This window comes from Pteropus alecto, unplaced genomic scaffold (assembly GCF_000325575.1).
Source record: "Pteropus alecto unplaced genomic scaffold, ASM32557v1 scaffold94, whole genome shotgun sequence".
In the NCBI taxonomy this organism is placed as follows: domain Eukaryota; kingdom Metazoa; phylum Chordata; class Mammalia; order Chiroptera; family Pteropodidae; genus Pteropus; species Pteropus alecto.
Window position 1 is genome coordinate 5190709 of NW_006437736.1, and position 11225 is coordinate 5201933.

At 33.5% G+C, this 11225-nt stretch overlaps 1 protein-coding gene across 1 annotated transcript in view; it reads left to right on the plus strand.

The window, feature by feature from the left end:
- The window catches only part of SLC41A2 (solute carrier family 41 member 2), an 87463-nt gene that overhangs the window by 1157 nt on the left and 75081 nt on the right, over positions 1-11225 (plus strand). The window lies entirely within an intron of this gene.

Here is an 11225-nt window from a genome sequence, read left to right on the forward strand (position 1 = left end):
GTTGTATATACTTGCCAGCTTTTTTTCTGTGCTTACATATATACATATGTATAGTTTTTTTCAAAAATAAAAATAGATGGTATATATATTTTTATGCAACTTATATTTATTGCTTAGTAATACATCTTAGACACCTTTCCAAATTAGTAACAAGGATATTCTGCACTTAATGAATGCTAGGTAATTCATTGTACGTATATATGAAAATTTACTTATTCATTCTCCCATACTGGTGCTATAATAAATATCCTTATAAGTATATATTTATACACTTTTACTAAGGATAGAGTTTAAAAATGGATTGCTGGGTACTAGGGTAGGTGTATGTGTTTAAATTTTTAGAGATAATTTATATATAATTTTAGATAAAATTATAGATACTATCAAGTTGCCTTTCAAAAAGTTTGTACCAATTTATACTCCTACCATTAGTATGTAAGTACTTTTATTTTTCCATGCCCTTATCAACATTGGATATCCTTGATCTTTTTCATTTTTGCCAATTGATAGGAAAATGTTATATTTTAATTAACATTCTTTAATTATTATTGTTTAGCATCTTTTCATATGTTTATTGACCCTTCTTATTTTTTTCTGTGAATATTTCTTATATGAATTACTTTTATATATCTTTTACCCATAATGTATATGCTACTTATTGATTTTTATTTCTTAAGGTAACTATAGTTACAACTACATAATTACATATAGTTATATATAATTACCTATTATATAATTATCTTTCTAAAGTAGTAAATTGTTAAAATGTGGCATTCTGTTGCTATCAGTTTTTATTCATCAATCAGAGAAAGACTGGCTCTGGGAGTGTTAGATAGGTTATCTTGTAATGTCCTCTTGTCTTTCCGTTCTTTACTTCCTAAAAGAAATCTCAGGTCATTTGTGACTCTAATGTACTTTTCAACAGGTTAACATTTTTATCTAAATGGAAAACATGCATAATAAGAAACTTAATTTTTCCACTATCAGATGGTGAAAAAAGTATGAAAAGAACTGTGTTAAGGAGTATATTGAATTTTTGAATAAACTGTAATATTAAAGGGGGATCAAATCTTCCTGTTCATTTGAAATTTAACTTTTCAAGTTATTATGATAGTGTTATAGTTGCCAAGATTAATAAGTGATTTTGGTTGACCTTTTTAAAAAAATTATTTAGAAGAAACATTCAACATTTAGCTATAGAATAATAACATCTGTAGGAATAATATGTTAGCATATAAATTGTTAGGCAGAATATTTACATAGCTCATTATGTACATTCCTCTGGTGTAGTATTTACTATTTCTTGATACTATTTGAGAGACCAGCACATATATAATTGGAAAAAGTTCTGTTTATGATTTTATGAAATTTAATACTTCTAGCCTTAAGGACTTTATAATGTTAAACTTTAGTGTTAAAAATCATAAAAACAACATGTTTTGAAAGATTTAATTTGAATGTGCTTTTAAAAATGTTTAAATTGTGAAATGTATCACATGCAGAGTGTAAAAACCAAAAATGTACGGTTCAGTGAGTTTTCATGACACAAATAACCATGTACCTTTCAACCAGGTCAAGAAATAGAATCTCACCAGTACTTCATTAGTCTACCTTGTGCTCCCTTCCAACTGCTACCCTTCCCCCCATCACCAAAGATAACCTGATTTTGCGATATATCTCTGTAAGTGTGCATCATTAAACACCATCATTGGTTTTACTTAATTCTTTTTTAAACATTATACAGGGAAGTACAGAGTATATATTCCTTTGAGTCTGGCTTTTTTTGCTTGACGTTATGTAAGTTTTATGACTTAGTTCATTTATTTTTATTGCAATATTGTAATCCAGTGTATGCATATATACAATTTATCCATTCTACTATTGATGGACATTGAGGTGAATGGTGTTTCCAGACTCTTGTTGCACATGTGCATGCATTTCTGTTGGGTATATATGTAGAAATGGAATTTCTGAGCCTGAAGGTATATAGATATTTAAATTTAGTATATGCAAATGGTTTTCCAAAGTGGTTGTACCAAATTACAGACTAATTACCAGTGTATAAGAGGTCCCAATTCTCTATTTTCTTATTTATAGAAGCTTTCGGCAGTCTTTAATTTTATAAAGAAATTCTGGCACATGTAGGGTGGGATCTTATTGTGGTTTTAATAGGGGGTTCCCTGATGGCTAATGATGTTTGCTGACCATTAGGATGTTACTCATAAGTAACATCTTTGCTCATTTTTCCTTTTGATTTGTTTGTCTTCTTACTGATTTGTAGGAGTTATTTGTATATTTTGGTATAAGCCCTTTAGTTATAGATATGTATTACAAATATCTGTTATCCTCTGTGGATTGCCTTTTCACTGTCTCAGTGGTGTGTTTTGCTGAACAGAAGTTCTTAATTTTGATATAGTCTCCTTCTTTCTGTGTTTCCATGGTTTGTACTTTTTGTCTTCTATTTAAGAAATCTTTCCATACTCTTTGGTAATTAAAAATGTTTTTATATTAACTTCTTGAGCTTTTGGGTTTTTTTGCTTCTTATATTTAGATCATTCCCTCCCCGGAATTGATTTTTGTATAGAGTTACGTTTTTCTCTTTTACGTGGATTTCCAGTTGCGTCTGCTCTGTTATATAGTGCCCATGTATGTGGAAGTCTGTTTCTGAGCTCTCTGTTCTGTTCCTTTAGTGTATTTATGTATCTTGGCATGAACGCCACACTATTTTAATTACTCTAGTTTATAGGTCTTAATATCTAGCAGAGACTGTTCTCTCCTTGTTCTTTTTCCTCAAGAGTGCTTTGGTGATTCTTTTCCCTTGATTCTTTTCTCTTAGCATTTCCATGTACGTTTTAGTACAAAAGCTTGTCAATTTTCACAAAAATGGGATGTGGTTCCATAGTATAGCGGTTAGCACATCTGCTTTACACGCACAAGGTCCTGGGTTCGTGCCCCAGTGGAGCCATAGTCCATGGTCTACAGCCATGCCACCCTGAACAAGCCTGATGTCTGATCTGGGAAGCTAAGCAGGGTCGGGCATGGTTAGTACTTGAATGAGAGACCGCGTAGGAAGACCAGATGCTGTAGGTGTAAAAAAATATGAAATAAATAAATAAATAAAAGGCATATTTTGCTGCAGTTGCGATTCAGCCTGCATTGGATCTAGAGATAATTAGGGGGGAAAAATTGACTCTTTACAAAGTTGAGTCTTTCAATACATGAACATGGAGTAGCCCTCCATTTATTTAGGTCATCTTTAATTCCTCTCATTGATATTTTATAGTTTCTGAACAAAGGTCTTTTATTTTTTTTTGTTAGATTCATTTATGGTTATTTGGAACTATTGTAAGTGATATAGTTCTTTTAAAAGTTTTTATGTTTGTCACAGGTCTATATAGAGTGTGTGTGTGTTGATCTTGTATCTAGCAACTTGCTAAAATCACTTATTAATGTTAATAATTTATCTAAATTCTTTTGGAATTCTTCGTTATAACCATATTATCTATGAATGACTGTTTTATTTTTTTTTAAACCTTACACATTTTGATTCTTTTTTTTTTTTTTTTTTTGCCATTCTTACTGGCTAGGGCTTCCAAAGCATTATACAGTAGAAGTGGTCAGAGTAAGCAATTTGTCTTGTTCCAGAACTCAAGGAGTAAGCTTTCAACAGTTCATCATGAAATATAGGTTTTGGTGTGGAGTTTTATAATATTCTTTATCAGATTAAGGAAAGTTTCATTTTTTAGTTTGCTAAGGTTTCTTTTTTAAAGAATAATGACTGCATGTTGAATCTTACCAAATGATTTTTATGTATTTATTCTGTAATAAGATTATATAAGTTTTCTCCTTTATTTGTTGCTGTGTTGAATTATTTTGATTAAACCAACCTTATGTTTCTGGGATAAATATGACCTGGTCATGATTTATTGTCCATTTTGTAAAATTCTGATTAAGTTTGTTAATACGTTGTTTAGAACCTTTGCATCTATATTCATACATAAGATTAGCTTATAATTGTCCTCATAATGTCATTGGCAGGTTTCATATTAAGGTAGTGTTAGTCTCATAAATGAATTTGAAAATGTTCTCTTTTTTCCCCTCCTGTTTTTGTTAAGTTTTACGTAACTCTCTCATTTCTTCCTTAAATATTTGGTATAATTTTCTGATGAAGGCATCTGGGCCTGCAGTGTTCTTTGTGGGAATGTTTTTAATTACAGTTTGAGGTTCTTTAAAAGTCATAGGACTAATATAATTTTCTCCATCTTTTTGTGTTTTAGTCACTTTTTATTTATTTTTTTTATTTTTAACCATTACATCTCTAGCAGCATATCTATCAGTGTATTGAACTAAGTGCTCAATATTTGTTGAATAAATGTTGAGCAGTTGTCATTTATTGAAGGTTTGCTACAGGCCAGGCACTGTACTAAGCCCTTTACATACATCATCTTATTTTAATCTTTACAAGAAAACCGTAGAGAAGTTATTGTGTTTGTTTTATGAGACAGAACATTTTATGTTATTAAGTGATAGAGCCGGGGCTTGTATCTCGGTCAACTTGAATATCCATCTTAACCACTATACAGTATATAATTTTAATGCATGTGAAAGCATTTGTAATCTTCTAAGGGCTCCTTACCTATAAAGTGATAGAGTTCAGGGACAGCTTTAAACAACCAAAAAAGGTAAAGTTTGTCTTTGGTGCAGTCTTAGTCTGCTTGGATTGCTGTAACAGAATTCCACAGCCTGGGTGGTTTAAACAACAGACATTTACACTCACAGTTCTGGAGGCTGGGAAGTCCAAGATCAAGGTGCCAGCCTTTTCAGTTCCTGGTGAGAGCTCTCTTCCTGGCGTGCAGATGGCTGCCTTCTTCCTATGTTCTCACATAGTAGAGAGAAAAAGATCTGATGCATTTTACTCTTCTTGGAAGGGCACCAGCCTGTAGTATTAGGGCTCCACCCTTATGACCTCAGTTAACCTTTATCACCTACTCACAGGCCCTAACTTCAAGTACAGTCACATTGGAGGTTAGGGCTTCAACATGTAACTTACGGATTGGGACACAATTCAGTCCATAGCAGGTTCTGTTTTCTGTGCTTCCTCAGCTGGATCATCAAGTTCAGGATAAGGAATTAAATGACCATTAGTGTTTAAGGTAGTGCCCTAATAATATGCGATAGATGGCAGATTAGGGTAGATTGCTTGGCCATTATCTTCCTTCCATTTAACGGGACATCTAATCCCTGTTTTATGTAACACCTGCTCTAGTCCTGCCTTTCTGCTTTCTACTTGTATTCTTTAATTATCAATTATCAATTATCAATTTGGAGTTGTCAGTTGATGTTTGCTGAGAAAATTTGCCAAAATTATATGTTTTGAGTTGAAGTAATAATCTAAAGATTGAGTTTTATAGTTATTTCCTCACTTTACAAATGAGGAAATTGATTGCGGCTCAGAGAACTCACCCAGCTAGCAAATGCAGGGTGGGAATTCAAATTTAGAATTTTTACTTCAAAGTCTATGCCTTTTTGTAGTAGGGGGAAATACAAATACATAGATGTAACTATAGTATATAGCTGAATATTTATGTACCTTTAGAGGTAAAAAGTGAGTGCTATAGGAACTCCACAGAGGTACCAAAAAGACCTACAGGGACATTGAATGGCAGCTTTTACCTTTTCAAGCTTATGCAAAAGAGTAAGCTTTTGGCCCAACCTAAACTACCTGTGTCCCTGTGCTTTATAATATCCTTTTATGCGCTGTGGGCCCCAGACTAAAGAATTTAGTAAATGCAAGTAAAGCACTATTTACAGTACAATAAACGGTGTAATGTTAACAAGTATTATTTATTGAATGTTCTTTGTCAGTAAATAGCATGAGTTACCTCATTTGATGTTTACTAGGACTCTGAGATATAGGCCGTATTATTTCCATTTTATACACGAAGCTTGGAGATGAAATGATTGGCTTAAGATCACACAACTGATAATTGGCTGAATTAAACTAAGTTGGCTGACTCCCAAATCCATGTTTTTAACTACTGAACTATCCCCTTCTTTATAGGGAACATATCTTTGAATCACCTTTTATTAATCAGAACTCTTCTAAGAAATTGAAACCCAAATAACCAGTTAATTTAAGCTAACAACAACAACAACAATACTACTACTACTACTAATAATAATAATAATAATTGTCTTTTGTAACTGAGAAGAACAGGTGTGCAGCCTACCTCAGATATTACTAGATCGGAGATTTAATTTAACGACTACTTTCTCTCCATCTTTCACTTCAACTTCCATTTTTTTTGCTGCCTTCATTCCCTCCTAATGCCTACAGATGCTGACAGTTTTGGGATCAGATCCTTTTAGTTTGTTTTAAAAAGGGAAAGAATGAGCTATTCTTTGTCTTCTATTTGGGAAATTCTAGGGAAGAACTGTGCAGTTGGCTTGTCTGGTTACATGCTTGCCCCTGGGACCAGTCAATGTGACTAGGGAGACATAGTAATATAATTAGCCCATCTTGAGTTACATTTCTCTCCCCGGAGGCAGATAGGTACTCAGATCAGCAATTTCACCAGAACCACACACACACAAAAGGAACTTTACTGCCTCTCAAAAGAGAGGGAGTGGATATCTTTACAAGGGAAATGGAGATGGAAAGGTGTGCAGAAGAGGCAAGAACAGCACCTAGAGAGCAGTGACTCCTCACGTACAGGTCTAGGCCCCTCCACTGTTTTCTTTGTACCTGAACCAGTGGTCCCTAATGTGTGCTCCCTGAACCAACAGCATCAGCATCCTCTGGGAACTTATTAGATACACAAATTCTCAGGCTCCATCCTAGCTTGTCTGAATCAAAAACCCTTGGTGGGGACAGGAATGCTTTTTACAAGCATTCCTGGTGGTTTTGATGTGGGCTAAAGTTTGAGAACTACTGATCTAAACTAATTCAAGTTCTGTTCCTCCTAGCAAGTGGCGTTGGCTGGGGAAGATAGGCCACATCGTCTTTGGTCCCACTGAAGTAGGATCCAGTCCAAAAAACCAGCCTAATGCATTACGCAGAGCAGATATTCAGTCATTCCTTGTTAAATGAATGAATGAAATAACGTGAACTCTACTTCTGTTATAAAGATTCCTGAATTCTGATAAAGTTTGAATATCAGGATTGGAAATATCCTTAGCAATCACCTAGTCCAAGCTCCGTGTCTTTTCTTCCCTCACTAAAAATGAGCAGAGCTTAAAATGATTTGCCTAAGAATATACAGCTGGTAAATGGCAGAGCCCTGTCTTGTGGGTAAGTCTTGTTTTCTATATAACATGCTATATGCATTATCTCAGATTGCCCGTGGACTTAATCTATTATGAGATTCTGTAAAATGAGGTTTGTGTTAGTCACTCATCCATCTAAGAGAAATATAAGTAAACGGAGCTAACACCTTTGGAACTTCCAGTAATTTCTAGGCAAATCTGTATTTATCATTAGAATATTATTGAAAGCTGATGTCTGCAAAACTCTGAGATTCTTTTGTATTTTAGGAAGACTCTACTGTTAATGCAGTGTATGTGTTTCAAAATTCAGATGGACCGATGCAATACCTGAGTTATATTTCTAACCCTAGAATTCCAAGGAGGGCTGTTTTTCTGATGTAGAAAGTAGAGGAGTCAGAGAGGAAAGGGATGCTTTGTTGAAGTTTTGTGGAAATAAATTGGTGTTTTAAAACTGCAAAGAGAAGGTACGAGAGGCGTATTAACGTTAGGCTAATTTTTAAAAAAATAAATTTATTTATTTAAATTAGTTTCAAGTATACAGTACATTGGTTAGACATCTATAATGTTCATAAAACGATCCCCCCAATTGCTCCCTCCCTCCCCTGGTCCTCCACTTAGCCATCATATTAATGCTAACTGCATTCCCTCTTCCATGCTCCTTATGCCCAACTATCAACTACTAATTTGTACTTCAACATTAGGCTAATTTTTGTCACCAGTTTCTCAATTCACAAATCTAGGCCGGCATCACCATGTTTGTCCCTCCGTGTAAAGTATGGGTATAGTTTTAGATTTTATATTAAAGGTAAATTACTTTTTTATCGTAGCTATAATGCCAGGAAGGAGCCAGCACTCCCTCTGATATGATGGTTATGGTTTTTATTTAATAAATAATACATGGACTTCTACTTCCAGTAAGCTACAGTAGATGTACTTTTTCCTATCCTTCTCAGTAAGTACAAAAAAAACTCTGGAAACTTTATATAAAATAAACATAAGAAGACTCCGAAAGGTGAAAAGAAGAAAGCAGGCTGGCTAGGCCCCTTGAGACGAAGTAACAAAACAGTGATGAGTTCTCTGGGCTTTCTTTTGCATCCTATATACCAGAGGTGCTAAAGAAGCCAGCAACCTAGAAATGTCAATAGGGGTAGATTAAACAAACCAACAAAATCAAAACAAAACCAACAAGCAACAATAATAACAAGAGCCTGCTCTCTGTATCTAAGAAAGGGGCAACCTAATCAGACAGAAAACTTTTAGACAATAACTGTTCTACCTCAAGAGGCTGCAATGAACAACATAGTTGAACCTGGCAGGCATTTTGCTCAGTGAAATATGCCAGATAGAGAAAAACAAATATTACGTGCTACCACTTATATATGGAATCTTAAAAAAAAAGTCAAACTCAGAAACAGAGAGTAGAACAGTAGTTGCTAAGGACTGGGGTGTGGGGGAAATGGGGAGAAGCTGGTCAAAGGGTACAGGCCTTCACCTATAAGATGAATAAATTCTGAAGATATAATGTATAGCATGGTGACTGTAGCTGATAATATGGTATTGTATATTTGATATCTGATACTTAATAGTAGATCTTAAGCATTCTCACACAAAAAGATGACTGTATGAGGTGATGGATATGTTAATTAATTTGATGATGGGAATCCTTTTACAATGTATATGTATATCAAATATGGTTCTACACTTTAAATGTATTACAATTTTATTTGTCAATTATGCCTCAGTAAATCTTGTGGGGAAAAGCTATAGGGACGTGCCCCAGTATTTCATCTAGGGTGGCATCAGAGAAGGGCAAGTAGAGCAACAGGACTTTTTATCCTGTCAGCTAATGAGAGGCCCTAATAGAACTGAAAGAGAAATTGAAAAATCCACAGTTATAGTTAGAGACTTCAATGCTCTTTTATCAGTAATTGATAGAACAGCTAGATAGAAAATCAGCAAGGATGTAGAAAAACTAAAAGATCTAATTGACATTTATAGAATACCCCACCCCAAAACAGCAGAATTGAAGTGAGGTTTATTCCAGGGACACAGTCTAGTTCAGTATTTGAAAATCAGTGTTATTCATCATATTAATAGGCTAAAGAAGAAAATCACATGATCATATCACCTGATACAGAAAAAGCATTTGACAAGCTCTCCTTGATCCTTTACCAAGATAGACCATATCCTGGGCCATCAAATAAACCTCAACGAATCTAACTTACTGAAATCATTCAAAGTATTTTCTATGACAACAATGTAACTAATTAGAAATCATAACAGAAAAATAACAGGAAAATTTCCAAGCACTTGGAAACTAAACAACATATTTTTAGATAATCTGTGGGTAAAAGAAGAAGTCTCAGGACAAATTAAAAAAACATTGAACTGAATGAAAATGAAGATATTAAAATTTGTGAGTCACAGGTAAAGCAGTACAGATAATGAAAATTTATAGAACTAAATGCATACATTTGAATAATCAGAAATCGCAAATCAATTATCTAAGCTCTTGTCTCAAACTTAGAAAAAGCTGAGCAAAATAAACCCAAATCAAGCAATAGAAAGGAAATAATAAAAATAAAAGCAAAAATCAATGAAATTGAAAGCAAGAAAACAATAGAGAAAATCAATAACAAATAGCTGGTTCATTGAAAAGATTAATAAAACTGACAATTTATAGCAAACTGGTAATGAAGAAAAAAGAGAAGATGTAAATTACCAATTTCCAAAAGAAACAGGATATCACTACAGATCATGTGAATAAAGGAGTACTACAAAATCTCTGCACACATAAATTTTGCAACTTAAAGTTGTGTAAAAACACAACCACCACAGTTCACCCAAAATCAAATGGATAATTTGAATGGCTCTATTCCTTTAAGGAAATTGAATTCATAATTTTAAAAACTCTTCCACAAGTAATTTTCAGGTAGTTTCACCTGAAAGTTCTACCAAATGTTTAAAGCAGAATTAACACACAAGCTCTTCTGGAAAGTGGAAAGGAACACTGCCCAATTCATTTTAAGAAACTAGTATTACCCGGATACCAAAACTAAAGACAATACAACTAAAAAAAAAAAAAAATGCAGACCAATATCTCTCTTGAATAGAGACAGAAAAATCCTTAACAAAACATTGACAAATAGAATGCAGCAATATATAAAACAAATTATACATCTTGAAAAATTAAAGTTTATTCCAGAGATGCAAGTCTGGTTCAATATTTGAAAATCAATGTAATTCACCATAATAACAGGCTAAAGAAGAAAATAACATGATTATATCAACCGATGCAGAAAAAGTATTTGACAAAATTCAATACCTGTTCATGATGAAAACTCTCAGATAAATAGGAATAGAGCAGAATTTCCTCAACACTATATATAATGGTGAAATACTGAATGCTTTTCCCTTCATATTACCTACAAGGCAAGGATGTCGGCACCCATACCTTTATTCAAGATAGTGTAATAAGGCAAGAAAGGTAAATAGGATACAGATCAGAAAGGAAGAAATCAAATTATCTCTATTTGCAGGTGATGTGTTTTCTTAGAAAATCCCAAGGAATCTACAAAAAAAAACCCTCCTAGGACTGATAAAGGAGTCTACCAAGGTTGCAGGATACACAATATACACAAAAATAAACTCTATTTCTATACACTAGTAACGAACATGTGGACATTGAAATTAAAGATACAATAACATTTACTAACAAAAATATCCAGATGTAAATCTAATAAAACATATGCAAGATTTGTATGATGAAAGCTACAAAACACTGATTAAAGTAATAAAAGAATATCTAAATAAATGGAGAGAATATAATGTCTTGGAAGACTCAACATAATAAAGATATCAGTTTTCCACATATTGATATATGGATTTAACAGGACTTTCTAAATCTCAGCAAGATTTTTATACATATAAATAACATTCTAAGATCTATATGCAAAGGG